Genomic DNA, 14636 nt, shown 5'->3' with positions numbered 1-14636 from the left:
TAATATTTTACTTAGGTTAATAATAATTAAATAATAGATTAATCTTTAAATATTAATATTGAAGATTAATAATATATTTGTTTTTGTTTAAATAATCTTTTTAAATTATTATCTGTATATTTTTATATTTATTATTTCATTGTTTCTATATTCTTGCTTTTATAAAAATTTATTATTAAATTTAATAAGATTAGAATTTTTAATATTGAGATTATTAATATTTTTAATATTAATAGTAAACACAATAAATCTTTAAAATTTAATATTATTTTATTTAATTTTTGTTGTTTGTTAAAGAGTTTTAGGTTTAACTTTATTATTATTATTATTTCAAAATAAAGAAAGAGACAGATTTAAACTTTTATTTTTGAATTTATGACAAATTTTTAATTTATTTAATTATAATAATTTCAACTTATAATTTTTTTTATATTGATATATATTTGTTTTTTGGAATTTCAATTTTTAAATTTTCATAATCAATATTTTATCATTTAATTATAACAATTATTTTATAATAATTTATTTTAATTTTATAATTAATGAAATTAGATTAATAACAATCATATTAACATAACTATTATTTAGATTAGTAATTATACTAAGAAAAAAAAATTTTAACATATCAATTTATTTATTTTTGTTAATTATTTTAGTGTTAGTCTTAATTATAAGATTTATATTTATTAATTTATAGATATTTCATTTTATATTTGAATTAAGTTTTATTCCTACTTTTTTATTAATTGTAGGATGAGGAATTCAACCTGAACGACTTAAAGCATCTTTATATATGTTATTTTATACATTATTTTTTTCTCTTCCTTTATTATTTCACTATTTTTTTTTTTTAATATTTAATTAAATGAGATTTTTTACATTTTTGGAAATTATTTCATTTAATAAATTTTAAATAGTTATTTTTTATTTTTAATATTTGAAGCATTTTTAGTAAAATAACCTATATTTTTATTTTATAATTGATTACCTAAAGCTTATGTAAAAGCTCCTGTTATTGGTTCTATCATTTTAGCAGGAATTATATGATAATTAGGGGGATATAGATTGTATCGAATAATTGTAATAATGAATATTAATTTTTCAATTTTTTATGTTTTAATTATAATTTTAAGATTGCTCGGAATAACGATTTCAAGATTCTTATGTCTTCGACATTATGATATAAAAATGATTGTTGCTTATTTATCTGTCGTCCACATGATAATAATATTAATTGGATTATTTTCAATAAAAATTTAAGGGTATTATGATGGATTAATAATAATTGCTCATGGGTTATGTTCATCAAGAATATTTGCTTTAGTAAATCATTTTTATTTACGATCTAAAAGTCAAAATATGATAATAAATAAGGAAATAGTGTATTTTATACAATCATTAATAATATTTTAATTTTTATTACGTATAAATAATATAGCTTCACCAATTTCTTTAAATTTATTAAGAGAAATCATAATCGTTATTATTATTTAAAGATAAAGAAAAATAATTATATTAATTTTAATTTTAAGAATATCTTTTAGAGCATGTTATAATATTTATTTATTTTCATATTGTTTCCATGGAATATAAAATAATAAATTAATAAAATTTAATTCTAACAATATACTTAAATATTTCATATTAATTTTTCATTTCTTACCTTTAAATTTATTAATTTCAAAAGCTAATTTTTTTTATTGATTTAAACGAGTTTTAAAAAAATATTGATTTGTGAAATTGAACTTACAAAATTTGTTTTAAATACATTATTTTATACTATTTAAAAAAAGTTTATTTTTTTTAAAATAAGATTATTAATATTTATTTTTGGTCACATATTTATATTTATAAAATTAAACTCATTTATCAAATAAAACTCAATAATTATAAATTCTTTGTCAATAAATATATTAATTTATATAGATTGAATTACTATATTTTTTTTATTTACTGTATTTTTAATTTCTTCAATAATTATATTTTATTGTTGTGAATATATAAATAATGATTTATACAATATTCGATTTTTTATTAAGTATTTTTTTTATTATTTCTATATTATTAATAATTAATAGACTAAATATAATTTCTTCAATTTTAGAATAAGACGGTTTAAATAAAGTTTTTTACTGTCTAGTAATTTATTATTAAAATTTTTATTTTTTAAATTCTAGAATATTAACAATTTTAATAAATCGAATTGGAAATATTATGATTATATTATCTATTAGATTAATAATAATTTATGGTTTTTTAAATTTTATAAATTTAAATTTCAATAATAAAATTTTATTAATTTTAGTTATAATTAGAGCTTTTACTAAAAGAGCACAATTCTTTTTTCCTTCTTGACTTCCAGCAGCTAAAGCTGCCCCAACTTCAGTATCATCATTAGTTATTTAATCTACTTTAGTAACGGCAGGAATTTATATTTTAATTCCATTTTATAATTTGATGTATAAAAATAGTATATTATTTTATATTACTATTACTGGAATAATTACGACATTATTAGCTGGCTTATCAGCAAATTTTAAATATGATTTAAAAAAAAATTATTGCATATTCTACTCTATCACAATTAGAATTAATACTAGTAATTTATGGAATAAAATTCCATCTTTAAGCTTATTTTTACTTAATTGTTCATGCTATATCTAAATCAATGATATTTATATGTTCAGAAATTATTATTCATTCAATAAATAATCATCACGATATTCGTTTTATAGGAAATTAAATAAATTTAATGCCAATAACTATAATAATAATAATAATTTTTAATTTTTCTTTATGTGATTTGCCATTTTTTTCTGGATTTAATTCTAATGATTTAATTTCAGAAAAATTTTTTTTTTTTTTTATCTTATATTTCATCTTTATTATTAGAACAATATTAACAGTTTAATATTCTATTCGATTAATTTGTTATTTAATAAATGAAAAAATAAATTTTATAAATTATTTTTAATGAAATGATACTAAAATTATAAATTTTTTTATAATAATTTTAATAATTAATTTAATTATATTTGGAAAATAATTTTTTATAATAATTTTTATGAATATTGAAAAAATTTATTTATTAAAATTTGAAAAAATTAAAATTTTATTCTTATGTCTGATTTAAATTATTCTAAGATTTGATTTATTTGAATTTAAACATTTAAAAAATAATTTTACAATATTTTTTTTGGTAAAATATATTTTTTTAATTATTTAAATTTTTATTTAAATTTTTTTTCATTATAAATAACAAAGAAATATAATTTTTAATTAATAAAGGAATGATTTATTTTATCTCTTAAAATTTAATTATTAAAATTTTAAAAATTTATAAATTTTAAAATTCATTCTTATAGTTTGATAATAAATTTAATAATAATAATTAGATTATTTATCTTATTAATAATAATAATTTTAATTTAAATAGTTTATTTTGAAATTTAATGATAAAAATATTAGGAAAATATTTATATTTCTAAATATTTATCAAATTTAATTTTATTTTTATACTAAAAATATAACGTTTTAAAAGTTTAAACTATAGAAAGAAATAAAAACATGAATAATTTTTACTAATCATAAAAATATTAAAATATTATAGTTTATTTTTGGAATATGATCTGGAATTGTAGGTTTAAGACTAAGAATTTTAGTTCGATCAGAATTGGGAAATCCTGGATCTTTAATTGAAGATGATCAAATTTATGATTCTTTACATACAGCTCATGCATTTATTATAATTTTTTTTTTTGTTATACCCGTTATAATACGAGGATTTGGAAATTATTTAATTCCTATAATTATAGGAATTCCTCATATAGCTTTTCCTCAAATAAATAATATAAGATTTTGGTTACTTACTCCAAGAATTATACTATTAATTTCTAGAATATTTGTTGCATCTGAAACAGGAACAGGTTGAACTGTTTATCCTCCTTTATCTTTTAATTTATTACATATAGGTACATCAGTAGATTTATTAAATTTTTCTTTACATATTGCAGGAGCTTTATCTATTGTAGGATCTATTAACTTTATTTCAACAATTTAAAATATAAAAATTTTTAAATTAGAAATATCACCTTTATTTGCTTGAGCAATATTATTAACAGCAATTTTATTATTATTATCTCTTCCTGTTTTAGCAGAAGCAATTACTATATTATTATTTGATCGTAATCTTAATACTTCTTTTTTTGATCCAGTTGGAGGGGGAGATCCAGTATTATATCAACAATTATTTTGATTTTTTGGTCATCCAGAAGTTTATATTTTAATTTTACCAGGATTTGGTTTAATTTTTCATATAATTTGTAATAAAAGAATAAAAAAAAAAATATTTGGTATTATAGGAATAATTTATGCTATAATCTCTATTGAACTATTGAGTTTTATTGTTTGAGCTCATCATATATTTACTATTGGGATAGATGTAGATACACGAGCATATTTTACTTCTGCAACAATAATTATTGCTATTCCTACTGGAATTAAAATTTTTAGATGATTGGCATCATTAAAAAGAATAAAACATAAATTAAATATTACAAATTTATGATTATTAGGATTAATTTTTTTATTTACTTTAGAAGGATTAACAGGAATTATACTTTCTAATTCTTCTATTGATATTGTTCTACATGATACTTATTATGAAGTAGCTCATTTTCATTATGTTATATCTATAGAAGCAGTATTTGCAATTTTTGGAGGATTTTTTTATTGATATTTATTGATTTTTGGAGTTTTAATGAATAAAATAATATTAAAAATTTAATTTTTTATAATATTCTTAGGAGTAAATATAACTTTTTTTCCCCAACATTTTTTAGGCTTAAGTGAAATACCACGACGATATAGAGACTATCCTGATTCATATGTATGTTGAAATATAATTTCCTCAATTGGATCTTTAATTTTATTGATGAAAACCTTGATATTATTTTACATTATCGTAGAAAGATTTATTAGAATACGTTTAATTTTATTTATAAAAATTTCTAATAATTCAATTAATTGAATATTTTCTTATCCTCCTAGATCTCATTCTTTTTATAAAATCTCAAAAATTTCTGTTTAATTAAATTAAATTTATAAAATGGCAGATAAGCGCAATAAATTCAAGATTTATTCACATAAATTATTTTGTTTTTAGAAGTTAAAAAATTTTTAATAAATTTTTAATTGATTTCTTCCTGAGCAAACATTATATTTCAAGATTCGAATTCTTTTATTATAGAAAATTTTATTATTTTTATGATTATGCAATTTTTTCTTAGCTATTCCATCTTTAAAAATTTTATTTTTAAGAAATGAAATTTTTAATTCATACTTATCAATTTAAATTTAAGGTCATCAATGATATTGATCATATGAATACTCAGATTTCAAAGATTTAATATTTGATTCTTTTATAATTCCTGATATAGAAAATTTTAATTTCTGATTATTAGATGTTGATAATTTATTAATTGTTCTAATAAATTTATTTTTACGATTTATAATTAGATCTATAGATGTAATTCGTTCATTTACTGTTCCGAGATTAGAGATAAAAGTAGATAAAATCCCAGGACGATTAAATCAAATTAGAATAAATTTAAATCGTCCAGGATTATTTTACGGTCAATGTTCAGAAATTTGCGGAGTCAATCATAAATTTATACTAATTGTATTAGAATCAAATACATTTCAAAATTTTATAAATTGAATTAATAATAATTAATATTTCATTTGAAAAAATATTTACTATCTGTGATTTAAAAAATCAGTTCTTTAAAATTAAGATACCAAATGAAATAAAAATTTAGTTAATCTCATAACAAGAATTTGTCAAATTTGAATAGTTATTTAATTTAATATTTTTTAATTCCTTAAATATGACCAATAATATGTTTATCATTAAATTTATACTTTCCAATCTTACTTGCTATAATAATAATTATTATTTTTTATATTATTAATTTTAATACTATTAATAATAATAATAGAAAAAAACATTCTAAAATTAATTTTTTAAATATATGATAAATAATTTATTTTCAATTTTTTAATCTTCTTCATCTATAAATTACTCATTAAATTGAATAAGAAGAATTTATATTTTATTATCTATCCCTATGATTTATTGATTTATCCCTTCTCGAATAAATTGAGCACGGAATAATGTAATTAATATTTTAAATATTTAATTTAAAATATTATTAAATTAAAAATTAAATTATACAAATTTAATAATTTTATCTACATTATTTATAATAATTTCATTACATAACTTTGTAGGAATATTTCCTTATATTTTTATTACATGAAGACACTTAGTAATAAGAATATCTTTATTATTAAGATTATGATTATCTTTTATATCAATTGGATGAGTTAAAAATACTAATCATATATTTATTTATTTAGTTCCTCGAAAAACTCCGAATACTTTAATACCTTTTATAGTAATTGTAGAATCCTTAAGAAATATTATTCGATTTAGAACATTAAGAGTACGGCTATCAGCTAATATAATTGCTGGACATTTATTAATAACCTCAATTTCTTTAACTAAATCTTCATTAAAAATAATATTATTGAATATTATATTAATAAGACAAAGATTTTTAATTATTTTGGAATTAAGTGTTTCAATAATCTAAGCTTATGTATTTTCAGTATTAAGAGTTTAATATAGAAGAGAATCAAATTAGGAAAGAAATATTATTCCAACCTTTTCACTTAGTCACTTTAAGGCCTTGACCTATTTTGATATCATTTTCTATTTTCAATTTATTAATTAGATATGTATATAAATTTAATTTTATAAAATATGAATTTATTTTCTTAAGTTTAATTTTATCTATTATTATTTCATACTAGTGATGACGAGATGTAGTTTGAGAAAGAATATATCAAGGTTATCATACATTCGAAGTATTAAGAGGATTAAAATTAGGAATAATTTTATTTAGTATTCCTGAAATTTTTTTCTTTATTAGAATTTTTTAATGTTATTTTCATATATTTATCTCCAAGAATCGAGATTGGAGAAAATTGACCTCCTCAAAATATTACAATATTTAATCCTTATAAAATCTCTTTGTTAAATACAATTATTCTTTTATTTTCAGGGATTTCTATTACATGATGCCATCATTCATTAATAAATATAAATTTTAAGCAAAGAAAATTAAGATTATTTGTTACTATTTTTTTAGGGGTGATTTTTTCTTTATTCCAATTAAAAGAGTACTTATCTGCTTATTTTACTTTTAGAGATTCAGTATACGGATCAAATTTTTTCATATCCACAGGATTTCATAGATTTCATGTATTAATTAGAACAATTTTTTTATTAGTTAATTTTTTTCTATTAAATATAAAAAATTTTTCATGAATTCATTATTTTGGATTTAAGGCTGCTGCTTGATACTGACATTTTGTTGATGTTGTTTAATTATTTTTATATATTTTAGTTTATTTTTAATCTTATTAATTTAATTTAAATAATATAAATGAGTATATTCACTTTCAAATTCAAAAGATTAAAATTTAATGTAAACAATAATAAAAATAATTTTATTTTCATTTTTAATCATTCTAATTATCATAATAATATTAAGAGTAAATTTTTTTTATAAAAAAAAATATTCAAAGAACGTGAAAAAATATTAAAATTTGAATGTGGCTTTGATTTAATTTCAAATAATCGACTACTCCTTTCATTACAATTTTATTTAATTTTAATTATTTTTTTAATTTTAAATATTGAAATTGCAATTGGTGTCCCATTTTTATTTATAAATTTTTTAAATTATTATTTTTTAACTTTATGAGTTAATTTTGTTTTTTTTTTTTAATTTTAGAATTATTTATAGAATGATTTGAAGTGGCTTTACTTTGATTTAAATAAATAAATAAATCTAAGAGATAAGATTTGAATTTTGACTTAAAATTTTAATAAATATTATCCATTTATTTTAAAATATCTAATAATTTATTCAAAATTTTAAATTGTAAATTTAAATAAATTATTTTTATGATAATTAAGATTTTAAAATATAAATAATTTTATATTTATATAATAAATAATAAATTTAAATATTTAAATATCCTAATTAATATATAAAATAAAATAAATTGTTTCCTTACATTTAAAAAATTCAAATGTATGAAACAATTTTATATAGAATAATAATGAAAAAAAATTCATTAATAAATTGACAATTTATTTGCTCTAATTAGCTACATTATTAATTGGAAATTAAATATTAATAAAATTATTAACAATAATCTACCTATTTTTTGGTTCCAATTATTAATGAAATTAATGAATTGATAATAAACTATGTTCTTCTATTAAAATAATCCTTTATTTAGGCTTTCCTTTAAATTTTGAGATATTATTATTTTTCTATTTCTATTATTTTTTTTTCTGATTTTCTAATTTTTTTTTCTAAATCATCTTTTTTCATATAAATAGTAATGAAATTTAATTTATGATGTTTTATTTTTTTTATTTATATATTTAATCAGAAAAATATAAAAATTTTAATAAATTATTTTTTAATTTAATTATTTAATTCTTATTTATTTTTATTTTTATCATTGTTTATAATAAATTTAAATTTTTTTAATTAAAAAATATTATTTTTAATAATAAGACTATTAATTAGAAAAGGCCTTCCTGCTTTTTATATGTGATGTATCAAAATAAATAAATTTTTAAATTAAATTTTTTTCTATTTAAATTCTTCAGAAAAAAAATTTATTCCTTTTATAATTTTATTTATTTATATTAGATAAATTTACTTTTCAATAATAATAATTAATTTTATTTTAATTTCTTTAATAAGAATTAATAGATATCCTTTGAGAATTATTTTATCTTTTCCTTCGATCATTCAAGTATTTTGAATTATAATATCAATATTTTTTAATGAAAAAATTTAAATAATTTTTTTTTTATTTTATAGTTCTATTACTTCAGATATATATATATATAGATTTATATTTTTAATTTAAATTTTACTTTTGAAATAAGAAATATGAAATTTTCTACTTCTATATTTTATTTTTTATTATTTATAATTTCATCATTAGCAATAATTCCTCCTTTCACTGGATTTATTATAAAATAAATATTTATAAATAAATACTTTAATATAAAATTAATTTATTTACTGATATTTATAATAATGATTTCTTTACTTAATTAATTTTTTTACAAACGAATCTCTTATTATTTTTTATAATATATTCTTATTTAATAAATTTAAATTTTAAATTTATTAATTTTAAAGTATTCAATATCAAAAATTTAAATTTAATATTTTTATTTATATCAATATTTATTTTCATTTATGAGATTGTATAAAAATTTAAGGTTGAAATAAACTTTAAACCTTTAAAGTTTTGGATACACTTATTGAATATAAATTTAGTAAATTCATTAATAAAATTAATGAAATAAATAATAAAATTTATTTTTTCTATATTTATTAAAATTATCAAAATTTAATTACATTAATAACATACTTTGTAAGAGGAATATTCAATATTTTGCAATATACACTTCCAAATTTCTTTGTTTAATAATATTTTTTAGATAAAATCCTGCGCCAACGGTACCTACCTTAGAATATTCTATACGGATACATTGATGACATACCTTCTAAGAGGAATGATCAATATTTTGCAGTATATACTTGAAAATTTCTTCGTTTATTAATATTTTTTAGATAGAATCCTGCCCCAACGGTACCTACCTTAAAATATTTTATACGGGTACATTGATGACATACCTTGTAATAGGAATGATCAATATTTTGCAGTATACATTTAAAAACTTCTTCGTTCAATGATATTTTTTTGATAGAATCCTGCCCCAACGATACCTACCTTAGATTGTTTTATACGGGTTCATTAATGACATACCTTGTAAGAGGAATAATCAATTTTTTGCAGTAGTCACTTAAAAATTTCTTCGTTTCATAATATTTTTTAGATAGAATCCTGCCCTAACGTTACCTACCTTAGAATATTTTATACGGGTACATTGATGACGTACCTTGTAAAAGGAATGATCAATATTTTGCAGTAAACACTTCAAAATTTGTTCGTCTAATAATATTTTTTAGAGTGAATCCTGCCCCAACGGTACCTACCTTAGAATGATTTATACGGGTACATCAATAACATACCTTGTAAGAGGAATGATCAATATTTTATATATATATATATATATCATAATGATAATAATTAATAATAATGATAATAAAAATAATAATAATAATAATGATAATAATAATAGTAAATCTTTTGATTTTAATTGAATAATTGAAATATAAAAAATAATAATATATAAAATTTAATATTTTTATATATTGTACATTTTTTACACTGATATTTTTTTTTTTTCAACCAATAGATATTTAATTATTATTATATTGAATATTCAAATTATTTATTTTCAATTATATATGTGTTCTTGATGAATAAATATTTTATAATTAATAAAATTCATATATATATGTACTATTCAACGTAAGAACATAGAGTTAAATTTAAAAAAAAAAATTAAAAGTTATTTAACCAAAATAGTCTAAATTAGAAAAATTTCATTTTAAAAGTTGATTTAATAATATTAAATAAATTTAAAAAAACAATGACATTATTTAAATTAAATTTATTTTTTATAATTTAAAAAAAAAAAATAGATATTTTTTATTATATTATATGAATATTTTAGAATTTATAAATAAAATTTATCAAATAAATAAATAAATAATTAATTATAAATCTTTTTAACAAGGTATGTCATCAATGTACTCGTATAAAATATTCTAAGGTAGGTACCGATGAGGCAGGATTTTATCTAAAAAATATTATTAAACTAACAAATTTTAGAGTGTATACTGCAAAATATTGATCATTCCTCTTACACGGTATGTCATCAATGTACCCGTATTAAATAATCTAAGGTAGGTACCGTTGGGGCAGGATTCTATCTAAAAAATATTATTAAACGAAAAAATTTTGAAGTGTACACTGCAAAATATTAATCTTACTTCTTACAAGGTATGTCATTAATGTAATTAAATTTTATTAATTTTAATAAATATAGAAAAAATTGATTTTATTATTTATTCAATCGAATTTATTAAATAATTTATAAAATTAATATTTAATAAATATATTTTAAACTTTAAAGGTTTTAAGTTTAATTTAACTTAAAATTTTTATGCAATCTTATAAAGCAAATTAAATATTACTATAAAAAAAAATATTAGATTTAAATTATTGATATTGAATATTTTAAAATTAATAATTTTAAAATTTCAATTTATTGATTAAAAATATATTATAGAAAAAAAAAAATGTTACGTCTGTCAAAAATTAATTAAGTAAAGAAATTATTATTATTAATATTAGTCAATAAATTAATTCTATATTGAAGTAATTATTTATAAAATAATTATTTATTAATAAATTCAGTGAAAAAAGGAATTATTGCTAATGATAAAATTATTAATAATAAAAAATAAAATATAGAATTAGAAAATTTTATATTCCTTATTTTAAAAGTAAAATTCAAATTAAAAATATAAAAATATATATATATATTTAAAGTAATAAAATAATAAGATAAAAAAAAAATTATTTAAATTTTTTTATTTAAAAATATTAATATTAAAATTCAAAATACTTGAATTACTAAAGAAAAAGATATAATAATTTTTAAAAGACATCTTTTAATTCTTATTAAAGGAATTCGAATAAAATTATTTATAATTATTAAAAAGTAAAATTTTCTAATATAAATAAACAAAATTATCAAAGGAATAAATTTTTGTTTTAAAGAATTTAAATTAAAAAAATTTAATTTAAATATTTATTTATTTTGGTATATTACATATAAAAAGGAGGAAGGCCTATTTTAATAATTTTTCTGATTATTAAAAATAGTAATGTTTTTTTTTTTTTAAATTGGAATTAATTATAAACAATGATATAAATAAAAATAAAAAGAATTTAAATGATTGAATTAAAAAATAATTTATTAAAATTTCCATATTTATTTTATGTAATATATAAATAGAAACAATAAAAAATTATAAATTTAATTTTATTACTATTTATATAAAAAAAGATAATTTAGGAAAAAAAATTAAAAAATTAGAAAAAAAAATTATAGAAAGAGAAAAATAATTATATCTAAAAATTTAATAGAAAGCCTAAATAAAGGATTATCTTGATAGAATAACATATTTAATTATCAATTAATTAATTTCAATAATAATTGAAACGAAAATAGAGGTAAATTATTGTTAATAATTTTATTTATATTTAATTTCCAATTACCAATGTAGCTAATTGAAGCATATAAATTGTAAATGTATTGATAAAGTTTATTTCATTATAATTTTACATAAAATTTGTTTTATACATTAAAATTTTTGAAATTTAAGAAAGCAATTTATTTTATTTTATATATCAATTAAGATAATAAGATATTTAAATTTCTTATTCATTATATAAATATAAAATTATTTATATCTTTAAATCATAATTATTATAAAAATAATTATTTTAAATTTGCAATTTAATATTTTAAATAAATTATTAAATATTTTAAAATAAATAGATAATATTTATCAAAATTGTAAGTCAAAATTAAAATCCAATTCTTTAGATTTATTTATTTATTTGAGTTAAAGTGGAGCCCCTTTAAATCATTCCATATATAATCCTAAAATTGAAATAAAAAAAAACAAAATTAACTCAAAAAATTATATAATAATAATTTGAATAATTTATAAATAAAAATGGGAGTACAATTGCAATTTCAATATCAAAAATTAAGAAAATAATTAAAATTAAATAAAATTGTAAAGAAAAGGGAAGTCGATTATTTGAAATTAAATCAATCAAAGCCACATTAAAATTTTAATATTTTTTCATGCTCTTTGAATATTTTTTTTGATAAAATAAAATTTAATCTTAATATCATTATGATAGTTAGAATAATTAAAAATGAAAATAAAATTATTTTTATTATTATTTACATTTAATGTTAAACTTTTGAATTAGAAATTAAATATACTTATTAATAGTATCTAAATTAAATCAATAAGATAAAAAATGAGCTAAAATATATCAAAATAATCAAACTACATCAACAAAATGTCCGTATCAAGCAGCAGCCTCAAATCCAAAATGATAGATTCTTGAAAATATTTTTATATTTAATCGAAAAATATTAACTAATAAAAAAATTGTTTCAATTAATACATGAAATCCATTAAATCCTGTAGATATGTAAAAAATTGATCCGTATACTACACCTCTAGAAGTAAAATAAGCAGATAAGTACTCTTTTAATTGGAATAAAGAAAAAATCACTCCTAGAAAAATAGTCACAAATAATCTTAATTTTCTTTGCTTAAAATTTATATTTATTAATAAATGATGGCATCATGTAATAGAAATCCCTTAAGATAAAAAATTAATTGTATTTAACAAAGGGATTCTGTAAGGATTAAATATTATAATATTTCGAGGAGGTCAATTTTCTCTAATCTCAATTCTTAGAGATAAAAATAAATGAAAATAACATCAAAAAATTCTAATAAAGAAAAAAATCTCAGAAATAATGAATAAAATTATTCGTAATTTTAATACTCTTAATACTTTGAATGTATGATGACCTTAATATATTCTTTCTTGAACTACATCTCGTCATCACTGGTATGAAATAATAATAGATAAAATTAAACTTAAAAAAATTAATTTATATTTAATAAAATTAAATTAATATACATTTTTAATTATTAAATTAAAAATTAAAAATGATATTAAAATAGGTCAAGGCCTTAAAGTGACTGAGTGGAAAGGTTGGAATAATATTTTTTTTATAATTTGATTATCTTCTGTATTAAACTCTTAATACTAAAAATACATAAGCTTGGATTATTAAAACACTTTATTCTAGAATAATTTCTAATCTTCATCTTATTAATATAATGATTAATAAAATTATTCTTAATAAAGATTCAGTTGAAAAAATTAAGGTTATTAATAAATGTCCAGCAATTATATTAGCTGATAGCCGTACTCTTAATGTTCTGAATCGAATAATATTTCTTAAGGATTCTACAATTACTATAAAAGGTATTAAAATATTTGGAGTTTCTTAAGGAACTAAATAAATAAATATATAATTAGTATTTTTAACTCATCCAATGAATATAAAAGATAATCATAATCCTAATGATAATGATATTCTTATTACTAAGTGTCTGGATCTAGAAAAAATATAAGGAAATATTCCTATGAAGTTATTTGATAAAATTATTATAAATAATCTAATTTATATTAATAAATTTAGAAAATTCAATTTCTTATTCAATAATATTTTAAATTAAATATTTAAAATATTAATTACATTATTCAGTGCTCAATTTATTCGAGAAGGGTTGAATCAATAAATCATAGGGATAAATAGAAAAATATTAATTCTTCTTATTCAATTTAATGAGTAATTTAAAGATGAAGAACGATCAAAAATTAGAAATAAATTATTTATTATTTATTCAAAAAAATAATTTTAGAATGTTTTTGCTCATTGTTATTATTAA

This window comes from Copidosoma floridanum, unplaced genomic scaffold (assembly GCF_036245765.1).
Source record: "Copidosoma floridanum isolate Cflo_tuat_1 unplaced genomic scaffold, Cflo_Japanese_pri ptg000031l, whole genome shotgun sequence".
NCBI classification, from domain to species: domain Eukaryota; kingdom Metazoa; phylum Arthropoda; class Insecta; order Hymenoptera; family Encyrtidae; genus Copidosoma; species Copidosoma floridanum.
Note: the sequence above shows the minus strand (reverse complement) of the source record.